The sequence below is a fragment of the Rattus rattus genome, chromosome 1, assembly GCF_011064425.1.
Source record: "Rattus rattus isolate New Zealand chromosome 1, Rrattus_CSIRO_v1, whole genome shotgun sequence".
Classification (NCBI taxonomy): Eukaryota; Metazoa; Chordata; class Mammalia; order Rodentia; family Muridae; genus Rattus; species Rattus rattus.
In genome coordinates this window covers 70,347,997-70,371,950 of record NC_046154.1, presented here as the reverse complement: position 1 = coordinate 70,371,950, position 23,954 = coordinate 70,347,997, and the positions used below count along the sequence as shown (strand labels likewise).

Sequence of the window (23,954 nt, the reverse complement as noted above, 5' to 3'; positions counted from 1 at the left end):
GGCCTGCCGAGGCTACATAGTGAGATCTTGCCTCAAACAAACAAACAAACAAACAGGATGAAACTAGGAAATATTTTGAGGGAAAAGCTATCAGAATTGGGCCTGCTGGTGCAGGTTTATAATCCTAGCTACTGAGCAGTGTGAGCTGAGAGGATTGTAAGGGACTGCCTGGGCTACAGTCTAAGTCTAAGGCTATCCCACATCTAATATCCTGTCTTAAATTAAAACTTGAGTTGGGAAAACAGTTTAGGGACAATGTGCTTGCCTGGCATGCACAAAGTCTGGGATCCAATTCTCAGTGCTACATACATACACACATATATGCACAATGCCTACATACATGCATGCATGCATGCATATATCCAGACAGACAGTAAACCGAGATTGCTGACATAGTTTGGAAATCCCCAACTCAGATCTACCTCTAAGGAAATATACTCCTGGTATGGTTTATGGGAAACCAATCAGGTATATTCGCTGCTGGTATGCAACACATTCTAGTTTTGAAATATAACATTGAGTTTGTTCCAGCTCCAACAGGATACACATACTTTGAACTCCTACCGTATGGATGAATTTGGGTGAATTGTGACAGTTCTGAAAGTATAGTAATTTTGGTTTCCAAAACTGAAGCAACTTCTTTCCTCTCGATTCTGCTCTCCCACACTACGGACACCCAGGAACAGCCTGCCAAGTGAAATGCCTACCCGGCACCTGATGGTCTTCATCTCCTGCTCGCCTCTGGTTACTAGCAATGGCCAATCATGAGCCCAACATGCACTTTCCAGTCAGCGTCTCATCCCTCCCACTTCCAGCCTTGTGCAGACACCAGCCTGTAAGTAGATGGTGGGCTCCAGTTCACAGAGGTTTTTCTCTGAATGAAAGTCCAAACTATCTTCAAGTTTCTCTTTACTTTTTCTTGTTGCAGCAAATCTCCAACCCCAATAAACCCATGCAAAAACACACAACTCAGTTATCATATTTATAAGCTGCACACCCAGATTGGGCAGATACACCACTACATTACTCAACTCCCCCGCTATGAGATCTCTTGATACTTGTGGCTCCTCCAGGCCATGTGGTTCTGCTTCAGCTTCCTTCCACCTCCTCTTCCTCTGCCCTTCCCCTTCCTTCTTCCACTCTCTAAGACCTCCAATCCCACCTTTCCATTCCACTGCCCAATCACATGCTCTAGCCTTTATTTGACCAGTTGAAATGGGTAGAAGGTTCACCTGAAATCACCTGAGTATGTGATCCACTCCTCGCCAGGGCAGCCCCTCTTGAGGAAGCAGAATTAACATCAGAATACGAACAGCACCAGGGCAACCCACACTTTGTCCTTCAGTCCTGTCCACCTTATAGTGCAAGGTCAGGTGATTTGTTAATCTGTTGATTGCCATCAACTCAGTTCCTATGGGATGATTGCTTCCATACCAGTAGTTAGGCTTGCCCTCTTGCGAACTGACCCTATCTAGAGGGAAGATTGTTATCCTTGCAGGTGTTGCTCTTCCTAGGCTTCAGGGTAAAAAGAAAGGACAATGACTAATCTGTGTGCCTGTGTGCTTTTTTTTTTTTTTTTTTTTTTGGTTCTTTTTTTTTCGAGCTGGGACCCGACCCAGGGCCTTGCGCTTCCTAGGTAAGCGCTCTAACCACTGAGCTAAATCCCAACCTATGTGCTTTCAACCAGAGAACTGGCCATAACGTAGGCAGAGATCTATGCAGAAATTCCAGGTTTCTTGTTGTCTTCTTCTCTTTCTCCTTCTCCATCTCCCTCTTCTTCCTTTCTTCCTCTTCTTCTTCTTCTCCTCCTCCTCCTCCTCCTCCTTCTTCTTCTTCTTCTTCTTCTCCTCCTTTTCCTCCTCCTCCTCCTCCTCCTCTTCTCATTCAATTTTCATTTTTTAGATTTATTTGCTTTTAAGTTTTTGCCTGCGTGTATGTCTGTGTACCATATGCATACAGAGTGCTTGTAGAGTCCAGAAGACAGGATTCCCCTTGGAACTGGAGTTACAGAAGGTTGTGAGCAGCCATGTGTTTGCTAGGAATCGAACCTGGTCCTTTGGAAGAGCCGAGCCATCTCTCCAGCACCAACTTCCCTCCTCCTTTTAGTTAATTCATGTGCCCAAGTTCGAGGAGTTAATACTTGAGAGCAAAAACAGATTCTACACACACATTACATTGCTTCAAGCCTAACAACTCAGCACATTTCTGCTTACTTAAAAAAAAAAAAAGCTTTTTTCATCAAATATAAGCTGTGCACAGCTATTACTATAAAAAACCATCTAGATGACTATATTTTCTCAAGGTTAATTAGCTTGGGTAGGCTATGATACTAATTAGTCTTCAACTCCGTCAGAAATCTGAGAATGACCCAATATCTATAAACATAGGAAACCTAACACAGCTTCCAGAACTGAGACAGGTTGTGAAGGACTGAAATGTAAGAGCTATTAAGAAGCTTGGCCGGGTAGAAAGTAGGTAGGTTATGGGGTTCCTGTGAAGGACCCTAAGGGCTTTTGTCAGGCTTACACCCACCACCTCAGATCAAGATTAGGCCAAGTACCAGCCTCCCGCCTTGGGTCAAGGCTAGGCTAAGTTCCATTCTCCACCCACAGTTCTCAGGAGGAGCAGGGACATTCTTGAAAAACTGCAGAATGTACTGACTGATAGTCACCTGACCCACTGGTCCCAGATAGAGTTCGAATGCAAGTCATATGCTTGCTACCTAATAGTTTAAAGGTCAATATGCTTGGCCAATATGTTTGAACTATAACCTTGCTGATGTAACCTGTGTCCCCCAAAAGTATAAAAACTGCTCGAAATAGCCAATTGGGGTCGCCTTCTAGTCACTCGCCAGGAGGGGCTGATTGAAGGTTGGCCCCAACGCGCTGGAAAACAAACCTCTTACGTTTGCACTGAACTCCGTTCTCCTGTCTCACTTGGAGGATCTCCCGGTAGTTAATTAAGACTCATTTCGAGCCTTACAGTTACAGAGACAAATTTCCACTAGCACAGTCCCCTGTTAGCAACATGTGAGAGAACATCTCCAGCCTTCAGGCCCAGGATCAACTGACAGAACTTTGAAATGCAGAAATTTTGATGTGCTTATAATTCTGGCTCAGCAAAGATTATCAGTTGACTATTCTGCATAATGTGTCCCTTTTTGGACAGTTTTAGTCTGTAGGTGAAATAGGCAGTTTTTTCCCAGTGGCTGCCTACCCAGGAAGTGTTACATCACCTAGAGGTAGAGATATTCAATTTCTTCATCAAATCCACCAAATGGCAACTGTTAGGAGCAGATATGTCTCAACAAAAGATATATAACTTTAAATGCCATATTTCGTGGATTGCTGATGTTTTTGAAAACCATCTACCTATATAAGATAATCTGGACTGCTGTCCATTAACAATTCTCAGCTATCTCTGATGAGAATATTTTAAAAACACCATAATGGTAAACTAGAAGCCATGAATTTGTTATTTGGCCCCTAATTCCTATGTTTAATCAACTCAGAAGTTTGTAACAGCATCAATAGAAGGACTGGGTCCAAACCTTGTACTTTTAAAATTTTTGTAAGAAGTACTATACCAATGTAAAGATATAACTTTAGCTTAGTTACCAAATGAAATAATGGCTGTACAAATCAATCTAGCTAATTCCACCCAGTTAAATTATGACCATTTCTAAATTCCTCATAAAAACAACCTTAGAATAACCACCTTCAGCCCCCCAAAGTCCAGGGAATCGGGGCAATGACTCTTCAATAACTTCTTCAAGCTGCACATGGGCGTTGAGATATCTTTGGGGTGTAGGAGGTATGGAAAATGGAGCAATGTTGTAGCCTGGTGTGTCTGTCTTGACTGGACCCAGCTGAAAGTCCTTGAGATCAGGAATCCAAGCAGGCACATTCTGAAAAATATAATTCTCAAGACAAAAGTTTTAGCATCATCAAGATAATTTTTTGTTTCATTCTCTTGAATCTAGTTTTTTAGACGGTCTCCCTCTATCAAATCTGATCCATATGACTCTGGAAGGTGTCCAGAGCCTAATCACCCTTTTTAAATATACAAAGACAAAACCTTTCTCCCCAAATACTGTGCTCTTTAGTCTGTAACCAGAAAAGCTTGTATCTTGTACTCTCTCCCAGAGGAATAATATAACAAGACTCAAAATCACAGCCATTATGAAAATTAAAACCATTTTTAAAAAAGAAGTAAGCTAAACAATAGTGTATGAGCCTGTTAGGCTTCTCTAACCTGTCATATCAGGAAATTAACCCAAAATTCCCGTGGAGCCCACGTTAAGAACCTGAGCTTCCTGTTGTGGTAAATATCAAAAATAACCACAAACCCTCGCTAGCTGACGTCAATGAGCCATATGGCCTTTACCAGGGTAATTCATAAAACAAATTAAACACCTCTATCAATTCCAATACCAATAAGAAGTAAGTAATTTATCAAACCAGGGCTTTAGCCCAAAATATATATCAATCTGTCAAGCTCTACCTGGAATATCAGATTTTTATTTATTAATAACTTCCATAATACATGTCTGAATCCACTCTGCCTGGTGTACAGCTTCTATTTTTAATAACCTTATTAACTTGTAAATATCACCACTCTCTACTTGGAGTCAGTGACTAATTTTCCCTATCTTAGTTCCGAATCAAAGGTGAAAATCCCCACGTGATTCGGGTAAACTCTGTACTCTCTTCTAACTATAAAGATAAACTTAATCATAATCCCATTAGTACCTGTCATTAAGAAGCAGGCAGCTTGTCTAACCAGGATTTTAACCCAGAATTCCTGCGAATCCCACGTTAGAAAGAATATGAGAAATAGAGCATTAATTCTTTCTACTATCTTTAAAGCAATTAAAGCAAACCTAAATTAAATCATTTTCCAAACAACTTTTGTTAAAGAAGCAAGCAGTTTTTAATCTCTAACTCTCTGAGCAGTCAGTACTTCTCACAGCAGGAGACCTACAGCCTGCAAACCTAGGCAACTTCTTTGTTTTTGTTGTTTAAGGTTCCAGTGCTTGAGACATCGTGTGACTCAACATGGCGCTGGTCCCCTCTTAGAAAAGAAAACGTTCTAACTCCTAGGCTGATAATCTTAACTTTACAGAGGATTCTTGACCTAAACGTTTGTTCGACACCAAGCCACTCCTTCCTGGCTGTCTCCCTTTTAGCTGCCCTCTCCACATGGTCCCCCTAGGTGGTAGTTACTATATATCACACACACACACACACACACACACACACACACACACACACACACACACACACACCTCGTTCTGTGGGCCCTGCACATTCTCACTCCACATTGCTACAACTGCCTCTCGGCCATTTCTTTCACACACTGTCCTCTTTAGTCCAGTAAATCAAAGTTCCAGAAACTTGTAGTTTAGCAATTAGATTTACATGTTAAATTCCCAATCCACAATACATCCACAGAATAAGTTCACTGCCAGTTAATAAAGATAGAGACCGCCCACCTAGACAAGATAAATTGACCCAGACCACCTGGATTGGAATCATCCTCCTCCATCCTCTTCGTCTTGAATCTTCTCCCATACTAGACCTTTCCCTGCCTACCTGTCCCACGCACGACTTCCGCCGGCAAGAAGCACACGAGACATAGAAATTCTTACTATGAGTGACTTTATTCCTGTCTATTCCTCTCTCATGGTGGAAGCCCGCTTGCGCCGCCAGGCGCCCCCTATTTATCCCCGTGTGCGCCCACACCTGATTGGTTGCTTACTCATGACCTCATCAGGTACGTCCCGGAAATGGGCAAAGACCTGGCATGAAGGCACTCTTGCACATGCGCACACAGTTAATCTCCCCATAGGGAGCCGGCTTGCGCGGTAAAGGCCAGCGCCATCTTGACTGACCTGGCCTTCCACGTGGGGCGCAGTGGAAGCCAGCGCCATCTAGTGGTGGCGAATGTTATTGCGGCCCTCTACACCTACCCTTCCTTCTCATCCAATGAAAGGCTTCACCTTATCCTGGACCCGCCTTGCTGCATAATGACACCATGCATGCTTCAGCCTGTCTACACAACTACTTTGGAACACATAACCATACCCCTCAACTAGGGGACCACAAGTAGTCAGTCACATAGCACAGTACTTAAGACTGTCTCTCCACGCTAATAAGGTATCTCAGTAGCCTTGGCCTTCAGCCAGTAGCCAGTGACCTCCCCTTCCTGGATATTCCCATGCCCTTCCCCAAAGTTATATAATCCTTGGTTCACTCTGAGTAAATGCATGTGCCTTCGAAACGCCACTCCCAATAAAGAAATACGAACAAACTAAGACTGAGAACAAACTAAGATAAGAACAAACCAAGAGTTGCTTCATTAAAGATGGCCACAGGGAAGGCCTTCTCCTAAAGGAGCTGTAACACTGGGATTCTTAAAGACCTCCCACCACCACCACCACCACACACCTGGCACTCGCTCTATACTGGACCAGGATCTGCTTTCTCCTTCGGTCCTGTTGAACATCAGAATCTGATGCCTCAAAGGAAATTTGGACTGTGGACCCCTATTCCAGACTTTGCCTTGTCCTCCCTGAGCCGGTGTATGGGTGGCGTCCAGAGACGGCAAAAGGAAAGGCAGAAAACAGCACCACAATTCTATCCCCCAAAGTCCTGGCCCTAGAATGCTTCCCTGGAGAGATGTTCATACCTTTTTAGATCCTTGCTACCCAGTGATAGTGCCATATAATCACAGCTGTCATTCACTAATGGGCACATTTGCGACCTCTTTGGAGACACCTGAGTCACAATCTTGACAGAAAATTGTACCTGTCTCAGCTGGTCCCATCATAGACTCTAAGGAAGGAGGAAGGGGCCACCATATGGATTACAGAAACAGGCTGAATGGAACACAGAAAGGACTGTGTTGTCTGCAGATCTGTAACAGAAGAAAGCCATTGCCGCCCCAGGCAGGGAAGAATTATGGAAGAAACTACTAAGCAGAGATGGCCACGATTATTCCCACCACTGAAACCAGCGCCGGGGCCTATAATAAAGCAATAAAGACTATCAAGGAGCAGCTTAGATGTGTAATTCTGGAGGGATGCTGGCACTGCCAAAGACGAAGCATGGCTACTGAGAGGCAGCCAGGGAGAGATGCTGAAACTCTCTCCTCCTGCTCAACGAGAAACTGCCAGAGCCCACACTGGCCGGTTCAACTAGGAGCCAGCCAGCAAGGGAGCTTGAGTAAGAGAACCCGGAGCAGTAGCCTCCCCAGGGAGTAGAATGGATGTGAGAGCAAAGACTAGCCATTGTGGCCCCTCACGGGAGAGCTCCCTTTGCTTTCCCAGTGAAGGCAGGAGACTCTTTCTCAACCCTCTCGGGGTTAGTCCTGTAATAGCAACAGCTTCTCTCTACAGAGGCCCACAGGTCGCTGTTCATTTGTTCGCTGTGTACATGTGATGTTTACTACTTAATATTCAACATATGATATTTCAGATCTGTTGCAGATAATATTCACTATTCCCTAGGCACTCGCTCAGTACAAGACTTGTGCTAGGTGCTACATGCCGGCTCCTCAAATCTCACAGTAGCTCACCACGGCGGTTATTATCCTCCGTAATTAAAGCCAATGATTAGAGGAGAGAGGAGGAGAGAGATCCAACCCATAACCACTCAGTGCTTTACTCAGGCCACAAACCACATCCTGTACTAAATGGCCCCTCAGGACGGAGGAAACAGTATTTATTTGATAATCATCTGTTTCATCCTGTGCACACCTCATCCTTGCCTGGAACCAGCAGGAGCTGAGATTGGATACCACGAACAACTGATCTTGGCTGTGAGATCCAAGATCTCCACCTGGGACCTGCCTTATGTCTTCAAGTAAGTAGAGAAAACCAAATTCTGGTAATTGCTAGCTTGTGCTTTTCGCTCACTGGCTGTTTTATTTGGAGTTTGTGAAGGAGGAACTGACCATCCTGTTTTCCCTGACTTAAGGGTTCTCTCAGGTGGGCTGGAGAGATGGCTCAGTGGTTAAGAGCACTGACTGTTCTTCCAGAGTTCCTGAGTTCAAATCCCAGCAACCGATGCCCGATGCCCTCTTCTGGTATGTCTGAAGACAGCTACAGTGTTCTTATATATAGTAAATAAAAAGAGTCCTCTCAGGTGTCAAGACAACCAGTAAGATACGTCACGTCTCACAGGCGTGACTATCAAGTGACAGAGCTACCTAGTTCAGGAGAATTCTAAATGATAATGCTCTAGTCTTGTCAGGAAAATGGCTTCCCTCCCAAGACAACCTAGGCCTGAATACAGCTTATTCCCACTGACATGAATGCTCCCCTGGGGCTCCCTCCAAGTGTGGAGGGGCGTGCCTAGCAACTCCTGTTAAGTCTCTTTGTGGGTTTTATGCTGTTCTATCTTTCTGATTTTGTCCAGGTTTGGTTTGGTTTCTGAGGCAGAGTCTTATGTATCCCTAACTAGCCTCAAACTGCTGGCCCCTGCCTCCACCTCCCCGGTGCTGGGATTACAGGTTTGTATTCCCATGGTCAGCCTCTTCTGCTATCTCAACACGTCTCTTTCTTTCCAGTGCATCCTGTAGAATTTTACTCTGCATACTAATAAAGATAAGGCCTGTTTTTCTTCCTTTTTTCTTTCTTTTTCCCTCATTCCCAAAGTGCTATATAAGGTACTTTATTTTACAGAAATGAAATTATTCCTTCTAGCAAAGGTACAACTGTCTCTTCCCTGAAAGTAGTTTTACTAAGGTATAATTTATATACATGTCATCTTAAACAAACAATCTTGTAATTACAACCAAAATCAAGATATGGAATGTTCGTTGGGTATGGTGGTCCATGCTTTTAACCCAAGCTCTCAGAAGGCGGAGGCGGGGGCGGGGAGGAGCGGGGCGGGGCGGGGCGGGGCGGAGGCGGGGACAGAAAGATCTTGGTGAGTTCTAGGCTATTAGATCTACACAGTGAATGCCAGAACAGCCAGGACTACATGGGGAGACCCTGTCTTGAAAAAACAAAAACAAACAAACAAACATGGAATATCTCATCACCCCCAAAACCTTCTCTCACATTGCCCTATGCTCATTCCTTCCCACAAGCCCAGACCAAGCCTGTCTCCTGTCGTCATGGACTAGAATTTCGGTCCACCATACTGAGTGACACGGTGGCCCACCGTACTTATAACACTCAGGAAGCAGACAGAAATCCCTGGAGCAAACTGACAGCTAGACTGTTAGTATGGCAGTGAGCTCCTGTTCAATGGAGAGACTCAGTAAATAAGGGGAAGACTGCCAGTATCAGCTTCAGGCTTCCACATACAAACACATGTATCCCACATATGTAAACACAAATACACTCAAACAGAACAAAAAGACTATCGAGTCTGAACATATACATATCTGTATAGAGGATGTCTTGTGTATTGTATGGCTGCATCACCTGTCAATTTAAGAACCTACAGCCTATAGGAAAGGGTAGAATAGCAGATGGGACAACCTGAGGCAGAAAGCATGCTGGGATGGAGCCAAGTGTGGAAAGAGTCAATGGGAAGATGTGAGGAGGGCAGACACATGGCACATGATCAGACGGAAACTGACAGCCATGTGGCAGAATGTGGGTTAGTATAAATGGGTTATTTTAAATTATTAGCTAGTCGGGGAATGAGCCTAGCTATATGGCCTAGGTATTTATAAATATATTTTGAGTCTGAGTTGTTACTCTGGGAGCTTGGGGCCAGGAGGAAAATGGCCCATTATATATTTATCTCCAAAGTATATCTGTAATTCCTGTCAGTGATACTTTAGTTACAGTGTGTACTTCTTACACTTATTCATTACATTCATATCTAAGCATTTCACACTCTTGGATAATAATTTAAATTATATTTAAAATAATATTAAACAAACTATTAAATTAAAATATTAAAATAATATTTTAAAGTTTATATTGAACAACCTGGTTATTCTGGTGGCTCTGCCTTTATAAGTGACTTGACTTTTCTTTCAGCTTTCAATGCTTGTTTTCTTTTTATGTTTTCAGGGTTGCAACTACAGTATGTCGTGCTGAGTTTCTTTTATCATCTTTATTTGGTATTATGTATCCCTCTTCTACTTGCATGGGTTTGGAAATTTGTTCTTCTATAATTTTATTGAAAATATTCTTTCTTCCTTCCTTTGTTTTTCAAGACAGGGCTTTTCTGTGTAGCCCTAGTTGTCCTGGACTCACAGTTTAGATGAGGCTGGCCTCTAAATCACAGAGGTCTGCCTGCCTCTGTCTCCTGAGTCCTGGAATTAAAGGTGTGCCCCACCACACTTGACTTGAAAATATTCTTTATGCTTTCAGTATGGAACTCTTCTTCTGTGTCCGTAATTCAAGGGTTGTGTCTGTATACGGTGTCATGAGGCTCTCCCATATTCTGCTCATATTTTTAAAGTTGATCTTTACTGAATGATCCAACTTGTCGTCCCACCCAACACTGTTTTCCACAGGAGCCATTCTCTTGGGAAAGTGTTCCACGGAGCCTTTTTATTTGTCATCTGCCATCATTTCAGTTTGGACCTTCTTTAGCAACTCTCTCTCTGTTTATTGAATTTTATTTTTAAATCTTGGACTGACTTCCTGATTTCATCAAAGTATGTAAGATGAACAAGTCCTAGGGCAGAAACAAGTGACCCACACACACACAAAAATTAATCTGTAGTAATGACCTCAACGAGAGTGATGTGGAAAAACTTTCAAAGGAATTAAAAAGAAGGGTTAGAACGTACCCCATGGAAACAAAAACAAGGCACTGGAGAAATCAGAAGTTACTGGGGGCACACTCTTGAAGAGGATTGTAGGACACTGGTCTCTGTGGTCTTTTTCCCTCCTTCGCTTCCCGGTTGCCAGGAAGGCCAGCTTCCTCAGCCGCGTGCTCCGACCACGATGCTCTGCCTCGTTAGAGGTCCCCAAAAGCACCTGGCAGTGGACCGGAACCTGTAAAACTGTACCTCTGAGTAAAGCGTCCTCTTTTTTCTTCAATATGTGTGGGTGTTTCGCACCTATGCATGCCTTTGCGTTTTGTATGTTCAGTGCCCGTGGAGACCAGAAGAGAGTGTCGGAACCCCGAGGACTGAAGTTAGAGATGGCTGCTGGGAATCAAACCTGAGTTCCCGGGAAGAGCAGCCAGTACTCACACTTTTTTTACAGTAATACAGAGATGAGTCATATAAGGGGCAGGCCGCTGTCGTGATGAGCAGCAGACTGAAGAAAAGAGAACTTGGAAGCTTTACTCATGGTAGACTGCCCTTGGATTGGGGAGACCAAAAGATTCTACAGTACTTCTTGGTTTTGTGAGCCAATATTACTGCAAACCATTATATTAAGCCCCCTCTTGAACAGGTAGTAAAGAGAGATAAGGCCTTGGGCATATTGTTGAAGTTATTATGGAAAATGATAAGCCTTTGGAGTGAGAAAGCACATTTTCGTTATGGGTAGGATAGAAATTGTGAATTTTTTATTGATGAGAATATGACTTTACTTTTTTTTAAGGCAGGGTCTCGCATACACATTGTTTAGCCTAAGCTGGCCTTGAGCTTATTAGGCCTTGGGTTCTCAATCCTGCCCCAGCTTCCCAAGTTCTGGCAAAAGCCACCTCCTGTCATGTCTTGACTGTCTAAACCAAGCTGGTGAATAAAATGTCGTTACATATGCAGTACTTTTCTATCTTGGTGTGCTTAACCGTTTCCCCTTACAGGACTCAAACTCAGTTCACATGACCTCTCTCCTGCAAAGTTACCCCTGAACCTTCTCCTTCTAAAATCTCACATAATGCCCCATGCTTTATTTCTTATGACTTTTTTTTTTTTCAGTTTTCTGAGACAGGTTCTTATTCTATTGGCCAGGCTAGAATTCACTATGTAGTCCAGAGTAGCCTAAATTCACAGTGATTCTCCTGCCTCAGACTCCCAAGTGTTGAGATTACAAGTATGGGTCCTGATATCCAAATTTTTATGTAACTTCCTCCATTGTACCTTCTTAGGTAATACAATTATTATGTACATCATACAACCCGATGTCTGTTAGCATTACAGACCACACTTCATTTTTGTCCATATCCCAGAATACTTTGCAAGTAAAAGAAACTTAAAATGTGTGTTTGGGGGCTGGAGAGAGGGCTCCGAGGTTAAGAGCACTGACTGCTCTTTCAGAGGTTCTGAGTTCAATTCCCAGTAACCACATGGTGGCTCACAACCATCTGTAATGGGATCTGATGCCCTCTTCTGGTGTGTCTGAAGACAGCTACAGTATACTTATATATAATAAATAAATAAATCTTTTTAAAAATGCGAGTTTGGTATATGAAATAATTAATTAATTAAAAAATAGGTTCGACCCTTTCCCGTTCTGGCCTGAGTGAAGCAGGCTCGTGGGCCAGTGATAACGCTGGGATTAAGAAGTTTTTAGAGACGGCAACCAACAGATTGGGAAAAGATCTTTACCAATCCTACAACAGATAGAGGCCTTATATCCAAAATATACAAAGAACTCAAAAAGTTAGACCAGGGGAGACAAATAACCCTATTAAAAAATGGGGTTCAGAGCTAAACAAAGAATTCACAGCTGAGGAATGCCGAATGCTGAGAAACACCTAAAGAAATGTTCAACATCTTTTAGTCATCAGGGAAATGCAAATCAAAACAACCCTGAGATTTCACCTCACACCAGTGAGAATGGCTAAATCAAAAACTCAGGTGACAGCAAATGCTGGCGGGATGTGGAGAAAGAGGAACACTCCTCCATTGTTGGTGGGATTGCAGACTGGCCAACCATTCTGGAAATCAGTCTGGAGGTTCCTCAGAAAATTGGACATTGAACTGCCTGAGGATCCAGCTATACCTCTTGGGCATATACCAAAAGATGCCCCAACATATAAAAAACACGTGCTCCACTATGTTCATCGAAGCCTTATTTATAATATCCAGAAGCTGGAAAGAACCCAGATGCCCTTCAACAGAGGAATGGATACAGAAATTGTGGTACATCTACACAATGGAATATTACTCAGCTATAAAAAACAACGACTTTTATGAAATTCGTAGGCAAATGGTTGGAACTGGAAAATATCATCCTGAGTGAGCTAACCCAATCACAGAAAGACATACATGGTATGCACTCATTGATAAGTGGCTATTAGCCCAAATGCCTGAATTACCTAGATGCCTAGAACAAATGAAACTCAAGACGGATGATCAAAATGTGAATGCTTCACTCCTTCTTTAAAAGGAACAAGAATACCCTTGGCAGGGAAGAGAGGGGCAAAGATTAAAACAGAGACTGAAGGGACACCCATTCAGAGCCTGCCCCACATGTGGCCCATATATATACAGCCACCCAATTAGATAAGATGGATGAAGCAAAGAAGTGCAGAAGTGTAGATCGCTCCTGAGAGACACAGCCAGAATACAGCAAATACAGAGGCGAATGTCAGCAGCAAACCACTGAACTGAGAATAGGACCCCCGTTGAAGGAATCAGAGAAAGAACTGGAAGAGCTTGAAGGGGCTCGAGACCCCATATGTACAACAATGCCAAGCAACCAGAGCTTCCAGGGACTAAGCCACTACCTAAAGACTATACATGGACTGACCCTGGACTCTGACCTCATAGGTAGCAATGAATATCCTAGTAAGAGCACCAGTGGAAGGGGAAGCCCTGGGTCCTGCTAAGACTGAACCCCCAGTGAACTAGACAGTTGGGGGAGGGCGGCAATAGGGGAGGGGTGGGGAGGGGAACACCCATAAGGAAGGGGAGGGGGGGGGATGTTTGCCGAAACCGGAAAGGAATAACACTCGAAATGTATATAAGAAATATTCAAGTTAATAAAAAAAAAAAAAAGAAGAAGTTTTTAGAGGGGCTGGGGATTTAGCTCAGTGGTGAGCGCTACCTAGGGAAGCGCAAGGCCCTGGGTTCGGGTCCCCAGCTCCAAAAAAAAAAAGAACCAAAAAAAAAAAAAAAGAAGTTTTTAGAACCCGGGAGGTCGAGGACCGCTGCCTCGAGGCTGTCATCATGCCACAGAATGAATATATTGAATTGCACCGAAAACGATATGGATACCGTTTGGACTACCATGAGAAAAAGAGAAAGAAAGAAGGTCGGGAGGCCCATGAACGTTCAAAGAAAGCAAAAAAAATGATCGGCCTGAAGGCTAAGCTCTACCATAAACAGCGCCATGCCGAGAAAATACAAATGAAAAAGACCATTAAGATGCACGAGAAGAGAAACACCAAGCAGAAGGATGAGGAGAAGACTCCACAGGGAGCAGTCCCTGCCTACCTGCTGGACAGAGAGGGGCAGTCAAGAGCAAAAGTACTTTCCAACATGATTAAGCAGAAGCGGAAAGAAAAGGCGGGAAAATGGGAGGTCCCTCTACCCAAAGTTCGTGCCCAAGGAGAAACAGAAGTATTGAAAGTTATTCGAACAGGAAAAAGAAAAAAGAAGGCATGGAAGAGAATGGTTACAAAAGTCTGCTTTGTTGGTGATGGTTTTACAAGAAAACCACCTAAATATGAAAGGTTCATTAGGCCAATGGGTCTACTTTTCAAAAAAGCCCATGTCACACACCCTGAGCTGAAAGCTACCTTTTGCCTGCCTATACTCGGTGTGAAAAAGAATCCCTCACCCCATTATATACAACCCTGGGTGTGATCACCAAAGGAACAGTCATTGAAGTGAATGTAAGCGAGCTGGGCCTTGTGACACAAGGAGGCAAGGTCATTTGGGGAAAGTATGCTCAAGTTACCAACAATCCTGAAAATGATGGGTGCATAAATGCAGTCTTGCTGGTTTGACAGTGACATCATACAAGTCATTCCACTCACTATGGAAGACTACAGTGTCAGGAAAACACCATCGCTGTGATCTTTCTGAACTACCAATCAGCCTTACTCCATGTGCAGTCATCAAGAAGTATATATTAAATTGTAAAGGAAAATAAAACACTGCCCAATTAAAAAAAATAGGTTCGATCTCTAAGACAGTACAGCAGGTTTTTCATGGAAAATCTCAACTAGATAGGGTATCATTTTAGATAGCAAAACATTTTCACATATACAGAAGAACACACCAACAAACTCAGTATACCTCTAAGGGATCAAAAGAGAGACAAATATTCAAATGCAAATGTATGTAGCCGCCTTTACGTTGGAATTGAGCATTTCTATAATGTTTTCTGCCACCAATGAAACTCCTACAGTAAGTATTGAATGACAGACTTCTTATGGTATCAACCTAAGGCTATAAATACAGCTGCTTACTGACACGCTTTATTGCAGGGCTTTCTGGGTCCTGACTGAAGTTTAAAAAGAATAACAACATGCTGAGTCTCTCTGTATAGTTTAAGGTTGTTGGCCTTTTGCTCGGGCAGTTTCTAGCTAGCCTCTAACTTAACCCAACTTCCCTGCCACTACCATGCCACATGGCTCTTTCTTTACCTCCGCTCTGTGCCCGTCCCTGCTTCTGTGTCAATATCGATCTTTCTGCCCTAGTCTTAGCCATGATGCAAAAGCAACACTCCTTATTTATTCGGTTGGCACTGGGGACTACATGACCTTACCGTGGGAGCTTGCCTTTGATTTGGGACAGCTGAGTAAATAACAAATATTTACATATCCTGCTAGTCTGATGCCACCTGCCCCAGCTAACAGTTGAGAACACAGGGTCACACTTTTTCATAGGCAGTAAACACAGTATCTGTGGGTCACACCCGACAACAGTGATTACAACCTGTCTCCTCTACCCTATTACCTGGCCCCTATTTTTGAGCCTACAATTTGAGTCCCATTGTATGGTTTTGCTTCAGCTTCCCACCTACTTCTTCAAGGTGATAGCATCATTGTCCCACATTCAGGTCGAAAACATAAGTTAGTACATTGTAAGTAGCCCATGGGCGGCATCTGTCAAACCAAGGGAGTTTAGGGATGAACTTAGGAACAAACAGGGAATTGTCTAATTCAGAGAGACATGAGTCTGACAATCAGATATTATGGTGGTGAAATAAAGGATTTGAATGCTACTGGCTGACAGCCATATAAAGATAGGCCACCAACTCATGGGAACACAATGGACTAGTCAATTAAAGGGGTTTTATTTCTCTCTTTTATAGAGTCTGCAAAGTTCGATACCAAGGGGTCAGTATTCAGTAAGGGATTCCATGTTGTATAAGAGCAGAAGATTGCAGGGGAGGAGAATATGAGAGAACAAACCCAGTAAGCCCAGGACTGTGGGTGCAAGAGCGTTGTTAAACCAATTTGGTTCCCAGCAGGCTGCACCTGCCCAAGAGCTCTCTGGATTTGAGAATGAAACACACACACACACACACACACACACACACACAGAGAGAGAGAGAGAGAGAGAGAGAGAGAGAGAGAGAGAGAGAGATCAACATCCCTATAACTTAGTAGAACTAGACTATTTTCTGATTTTTTTCTATGATTATGCAATTTTAACCACATTTTCTCCCTGTCCCTGCTAATCTAAAATCTCAATGTCTTACAATAAGTTGGGCACAATTCTTGTCAAAGCTATTCCTATTTTTACATAGCCATGGAACTGAGATGTCTGTGGTAAGAGAACAAAGAACTGTGAAGATATTTTAGGACAATTTAGAAAATAGAATCATTATGCAAATATCTATCTATTTAGTTATCCAAGCTGTAAGAGAAACATTGCTCAGAAGAGAGGAGAATCCTGGAGTCAGGTTTCCCACCTGCTGGTTAGAATTCCTTATAATTAATACCAGGCTTCTGGGTGGCTTTATTTTACATTGTTTCTTACAGAAATGGCCATTACTACTCTGCTAACCTGCCTTCACAACCATGGGCTCTTTGCTGGCTTCCTGTCGATACAATTCTCTTCCTATAGACTCTACTACCCTTTGGCATAAAGTAGATGCCCTTCTGGCTTCAGGAGAAATGCCAAGCCAATGTGTTTCCATTTTGTATCCTCAAGTATAACAACAGCAGAAGAAAATATAAACTTAAGAGCAGTTACCTGATGTTTAGAGGTGTATGAGAAAGTTACTTGAACGGTGCTTTGCCAGAGAATTGTTTTAGATAACCTTTTTAAAAAGGGACATACACATGTGTATGTCTTTATGCATGTGTGTGTGCCTGAATGTATATACGTGCAGAGCATGCATACAGACACTCATGAAAGTCAGAAGAAAGTGTGGGTGTCTTCTACCGTCGTGCCAGGAATTGTTGTTGAACCCCAAAAGACCATCAAGGAGCCGTTTCTGATATAATCACATTAGGGTCTCTTTATTACAAGCTCAGGGTTGGGCTCTCCTCCAACCCAATCCTCACACAGCAGGACCGGAGAGTGAGGCAGCCTTGAACCCTCAGCAGGACTAGCTTTGATAGGGAATGGGAGTAAGTGGTGGTGGTGGGGTACCCAGTCTGGCCAGTGTCTAAGAATGACTATCATAAGCCCACAGGTGGGTGTTCTGAAGCAAGACCATGAACAAATGGTCTGAATGTAGCCTGAAACAATCAGACTAATCTTTGATTAACTGTTGTTAGGGAGTAACTCTGGGGGACGGGCCAAGAACAAGCCATGGGGTCCTCCCTGGTACTCAGCTGCAGGTCAGGTTCTCAGGCTTTTGTTTTTCTCTTAAGATGGAGGCTGGTCCAAAGCTGGAGTTGGGATCGACTTCAATTAGTCCTCAAGGCGAGTGACTGGAAGGCGACCCTAAATGGCTATTACAAGCAGTTTTTATACTTTTTAGGGGCACAGGTTGCATCAGCAAGGTTATACTTCAAACTTAATGGCTAGGAGTATTAACCTTTAAATCTATTGGCCAGCAAACATCAGTCAGTACATTCTGAGAATTTTCTACTCAAGAATGCTCCTGGGGGTGGAGAATGGAACCTGGCCTAGTCTCCACCTAAGGCAGGAAGCTGGAACCTGGCCTAGCTTGACCTGAGGCAGGTGGGTGTAAAGCTGGTGAAAGCCCCTAGGGTCCTTAATTCCCATCTCCCTCACCCCCTCTCACTGATTTAATTTTTTTTCCTAACTAGTTCCCATACTCAACTCCAACCATACTAGAATGGTCAAGGGTCCCATCTTGTGGCAGGCCTTCTGCTGATAATCACACCAGCCGAAAGTTCAGGTCATGTGTAAAACATGATAGTTCACAACCATACTGGCTTTTTTTTTTTTTTTTTTTTTTTTTTTTTTTTTTTGCCAAGTGTACATAAACTTTAGTCATCTGAGGGGAGGGAACCTCAACTAAGAAAATACCCAGCCTCCAGACTATCTGGGCTTTAAACAGACAGGCCTATGGGACACTGTCTTAAACGGTGATCCGTGGTGGAGGTCCCTTGAGATGGTGGTCCTGGAATCTATAAGAACACAAGATGAGCAAGCCTTGAGAAAGTCAGTAAACAGAACTCCTCCATGGCCTCAGCTCATGCCTCCAGAATCCTTCACTGCTTGAGTTCCTGTTCTGACTTGCCCTTACATTCCTCTGTCCCTCTTCACTGATATTCCCTGAGCCTTGCAGTAGGTAATACAGCTGTCTTATTTGTTTTGGTTTGATTTTGTCATTTTGGTTTGAGACAGGGTTTCTCAGTGTACCCCTGGCTATTCCAGAACTCACTCTGTAGGCCAGGCTGGCCTCAAATCCAAAGATCTGCCTGCCCCTGCCTCCTGAGTGCTGGGATAAAGGTGTATACCACCACCACAGTTGAGTGGAATGTGGTTGTCTTGTTTGAGGCCATTATAACTGAGAAAGTTCACAGGCAAACTTAGAGGGCTCATGGGTATCTAGTCTCGTTCACCTGTTGGTCTTTTCTTTGATAAAATGACCAAGCCAGCTCACTCAGTCTACAGGATTTCAAGGGAGGGAGTGGGGATTGAAAATAAAAAGATAATTAGACATTATAACATGACTCCAGGGTTGGGGATTTAGCTCAGTGGTAGAACGCTTGCCTAGCAAGTGTTCAGTCCCCAGCTCCAAAAGAGAAAAAAAAGAAAAAAAAAACCAAACCAAAACAAACAAACAAACAAAAAAAATGCAATGATAACATGACTCCAGCCAATGCTGAGACTGAAGTGAGTTTATTTTTTTCCAGTCTGCTTTTCTATCATTCTAGGTACATACAAAGAATGTGGTCAGTCCTACGGCATAAACAAAGTAGTTTACAAACAAACAAAGCATAAACAAAGGTCCCACGATTACTGTATTCAGAGTCCTAACAAGACCCAACAAAATGCAATGAACACAGTCCTCAGCTGTACTCATCTTGAGCCTACTTTCCTGTCCTTGCCCAATGTCAAATTCTTGCCAAATTTCTAGATGTGGCCCCAAGAACTCTCCACCATATAAGAGTTAGAAAATCAAGAGCCAGATAACATTCCATGACCTTCTTGCCTTGTGCCAGTACTCAGAACTGCTGAGTCTGAATTCCACACCGTGATCACAACACAGTGGTTGGTTCCAATAGCCACAAATATGAGGTCATGAGGTTGGGTTTATTTGTTTTGTGTTTTGTTTGTTTGTTTGTTTGTTTATTTGTTTTTTGTCCCTCCCTCCAAGTTAAGGATAAAGGCTAGATCAAAGAACTATAGGGAATAAAGCTATCCTGGAAGTGGGGCTCTTTCCACCTCGTTCTGGTATCATCTGGTCCTACTGCCAGGCTTCACAACCCTCTTTACCATAAGGCTATAAGGCCAGAAGATGTCTTTGCTGCCTCTTCCTAGGAAGGGACAGCAACTGACTAAACCCATCTGGTGAACATGTGGAGTTTCCAGTGATGTTCATCATCAGTCTTCTCGGCAGCTTCTCAAGGTGCAGCTTCCCAATAGGAACCTTGAAGTGACACTTTCCCCTGCTTTTCTCTGATGGCACCCACGCTGCCACAGTACCGAGAACCAGGTGTAGGCCTGTGAGGTTTAAGAAAAAACACATACTCGGGTCATTCATGTTACGAGAATATCAAAGCTTTACTGAGGTTCACAGAATATATACCCCAAGTCCACCAGGTGGAAAATTCCAGGAAGTAGTGGAAAACAGGTTTATGCCCTCAGGAACAAAAAACAGAAATTGATTCAAAGATGTTACTGCCCAGGTGTCAAACTGAAAGGTCAGGATACTCCTTTGTTAGGAACAAAAGGCTTCCACAAGCATCAGCAAGGCTCAGCAGGGGGCAAACACTGACAGGGCCCAGGATGTCCGACATTTCTCATTCTGACCCTGCCCTCACCCACTTTTGTCCACTTCTCTGGTCCCTATTTCTGAAACAAATATTACTGTACCTTCAGATAATATGAAAGAATTCTACTTGAAGAGTATATCTGGAGTGAGAGCTCCCTCTGTTGAGAGATCTGGACCAAGTCTTACAGACCCTGAGATTAAAGGTATGTGCCACCATGCCTGGTTCATGTCCTGCTTTTAAGAAACAAGACCTCCAGCATATCCTATTTGTGTAGGGAAATCCTGTCTCAAACAAGAAAATCAACAACGAAACAGAATGGGAATATCCCCTTGAAAGATCTTTTCTCTTTTTTAAAAAGATTTATTTATTTACTTATTATATATAAGTACACCGTCATTGTCTTCAGACACGCCAGAAGAGGGCATCAGATTCCCATTACAGATGCTTGTGAGCCACCTTGTGGTTTCTGGGATTTGAACTCAGGACCTCTAGAAGAGCAGTCAATGCTCCCAACCACTGAGACATCTCTCTAACCCCCTGGTTTTCTTTTCTTTTCTTTTTTTTTCCGGAGCTGGGGACCCAACCCAGGGCCTTGCGCTTGCTAGGCAAGCGCTCTACCACTGAGCTAAATCCCCAACCCCCTCTTGGTTTTCTTTTCTAATGAAGAAACTTTTTGCCATCTAAGGTATGTGAGCTTTTCTGCATGATCTGCATTCCAGTTTTCACAGTCAGCAGAAGTCCAGGTTTGGTCTGCAGCTTCCCTTCAGCCAGAAGCAGCTGAAGGAGTTCAGAGCAGAGAAAGTAGACTGAACAAGGCCAGCAGCTGGACAGGGACAGGGCTATCTTCGGTAGAAGGGAGAATAGCAGAGCATAGAGAACAGAGAAAACATGGTGATAACTCCAGGAGCAGAAGTCTAGAGAAAGCATGAGACTAGCAAAGTAGTAGGGAGAGTAGCTGTGGGGAGGAAGAGTCAAGAAGGAGGGAAATGGGCTGGGGATTTAGCTCAGCGGTGGGCGCTTACCTAGGAAGCGCGCAAGGCCCTGGGTTCGGTCCCCAGCTCCGAAAAAAACAAAAAAAAAAAAAAAAAAAAAAAAAAAGAAGGAGGGAAATGTCTAAGTAAGGGAGCCTGGAGGGTAGCGTGGACCTTGATGTACTGAGAGCTGACACTGGTATATGCTAATTGGAGAGCCAGATGTCCGTTTTGTCAGAAGTAAGGGAAATGACTCCTTTGGTGACTCCTTTGGCAGACAGAAATGGCTTCAAAATTCCTGAGGAATGCTGGATTTTATCTAGTTGCCAGAGACCTTCTTACGGTCCGATTTGAGCTTATTTCTGGTTTCGACTGCCTCTTGGAGTTTGGGGAATTGACAATTGCTTTCGAGGTTCATTCTGACTCCATTTTTAAATTCTTTGCTCCAAGAGACTAAGTCTATGAACAGGCACTGTATCTCCCAGTGACAAAACCATACAAAACTTTGCTGGACGAATGCTGTTAGCCATTAGGTAAATGCAAAGGAAAGGAGCAATGAGGTGCTGTTTCACATTTGCTAAGATGGAGATGATAAATTCAGATGGCATTGCGTTGGAAAGGTTACGGAAATTGGAACCCTCTTGTGCTGCTAAGAGGAATGTGAAGTGGGGTAGCCATCTTGGAAAACCTTTGCCAACTAGGCCCTGCCAACAGGTTAGCTCAGGGAGGGACTAAAGAATGCCCCTCACCCTCAAAACAGGAAGGAAAGAACAATAGAGGGTGGTGGCTGCTTCTCCTGGCCAGTTTAGTTCAAACTGGATCAGTTCAAATTTAAATCAGGGACTTCTTTCTGTAGGTCTAAAAGGAACTCAGGACAAAAGGCTAACTGTGGGGCTTATTAGCATACCAAAGCACAGATTGGCCTTCAGGCCCTCCCAGGGTCTCAAGGTATCTGTAACTGAGTACATGCTGACTTCCAGGCCCTGAACCCTATCCTAAACTTCTCATTCCTACAGGCCCTGCCATTTCCCCTGTGCCTTGGTCTCCTTTGCCCATATTCTCTTGTCTGTCCGCTTTTGTTCTTCCCCTGTGTCTTAGGGTTATTATTGCTGTGATAAAACACCATGACCAAAGCAACTTGGTCACCTGCAAAGGAAGTCAGGGAAAGAATGCAAGTCCGGAAGGAACCCAGAGGCAGGAGCTGATACAGAGCCATGGAAGGGTGCTTCTTACTGGCTCACTCCCCACGGTTTGCTCAGCTTGCTTTTTTATAGAACTCATAACCACTAAACCAGGGGTGACCACACACACACACAGACACACTCAGACACACACACAGACACACACACACAGACACACACACACACACAGACACACACACACACACACAGACAGACAGACACACACAAACACACACACACAGACACACACACACAGACACACACACACACAGACACACACACACAGGCACACACACACAGACACACACACAGACACACACACACACACAGACACACACACACACACACACACACACACTATGGGCTGGGCCATTCCCCAACAATCACTAATTAAGGAAATGCTCTACAGACTTGCCTACAGCAAGATCTTACGCAGGTTTGGAGGTATTTTGTTTCCCCTTGGGATGACTCTAGGTTGTGTCAACTTGACATAGAAGTAGCCAGCACCCCACCCGGTACCACCCTCTTCTTATGGCTATCGTCAGTCTGTTGGTCATGTTTACTACTCTCTCTCCCTGCTCTGGACTCTTCGAGGTGCCCTCAGCTCTACTCTCCCTCAAGTCTACAAGGAAAGCCTTCTTTCTTCTCAACCATCTTTTTGGAGCTGTCATGTCCTCACTTTCTACACCTCTTTCTTTCTTTTTTCAGATACTTGTCAAAGCCTGGGCATATTTCTCATGATGCTCTGGGCATTTTTATTTTTTTTCCAGAAGCAGCCCCCACTTCTCCCCAGTTTCTGCCACATGGCTATGTGTCTAACCTCCACATGTAACTCCAAGGGTCTGGCTGTCTTCTCTTTCTCTTCCACCTTTGCTCTTCTGGAAGATGCTTGTCCGCACTGTTGTTTTCTCTCTTAAACTCTAATAAAAATGTCCTTAGGCTTTCTTCTGGGTCAAATTTGTTTGTTTGTTTTGTTTGTTTTCTTACAGACAAGGTACCACCATGTAGACCAGACTGTCCAGGAACTCATAGTGATCTACTGCCTCCCAAGTGCCGAGATTAAAGACATGCAATACCAAGTCTCACTCTTTTTGGTTTTTTAAACCTTCTTTTATTAATGAGACTAAGAAGGGGCTCCAATTTCCCTGATAACTCTGAAACAGCAATTAGTTTAAGACTAGAGGAAATTAGGGCCTTCTTCTTAGTACTCCTCCATCATAGCTATCTTAATACACTCCTGAATAGTGTGTAAGGCACAGCCGACGTTCGAAAAGCTCACGCAGGTATACAGCAAAGCACGTATACAAACACGCACGGGCCTTTCAGAAGATTCTGGACAAATCGATCTCAGTGCCCCTGGTCCTTGTCCTCCAGGGCTCTGTAGCTCTAGGATAAGAGGAACAGCACAGGAGGAACAGCAGAGCGGTAAGCAACACCAGTGGGCAAAAGTCCCGCCCCTACGAACCAGATTTGAGGAAACTCTGAGAGAATGCCCAGTGATTGAGTCTTCAGGTAATTGTGGGTCACAGTACCAGGTCAGCTCCGCACCCAGCAAGCGGCACCGCCCTCGGACCAGCCAAGAGAACAATGCACCCAGCCCTGCCCACAGC

At 43.8% G+C, this 23,954-nt stretch overlaps 1 pseudogene; it reads left to right on the top strand.

The window, feature by feature from the left end:
- The first annotated feature begins 14,043 nt into the window (after positions 1-14,043).
- Positions 14,044-14,972, top strand: LOC116888123 (annotated as a pseudogene).
- Positions 14,973-23,954: the final 8,982 nt, after the last annotated feature.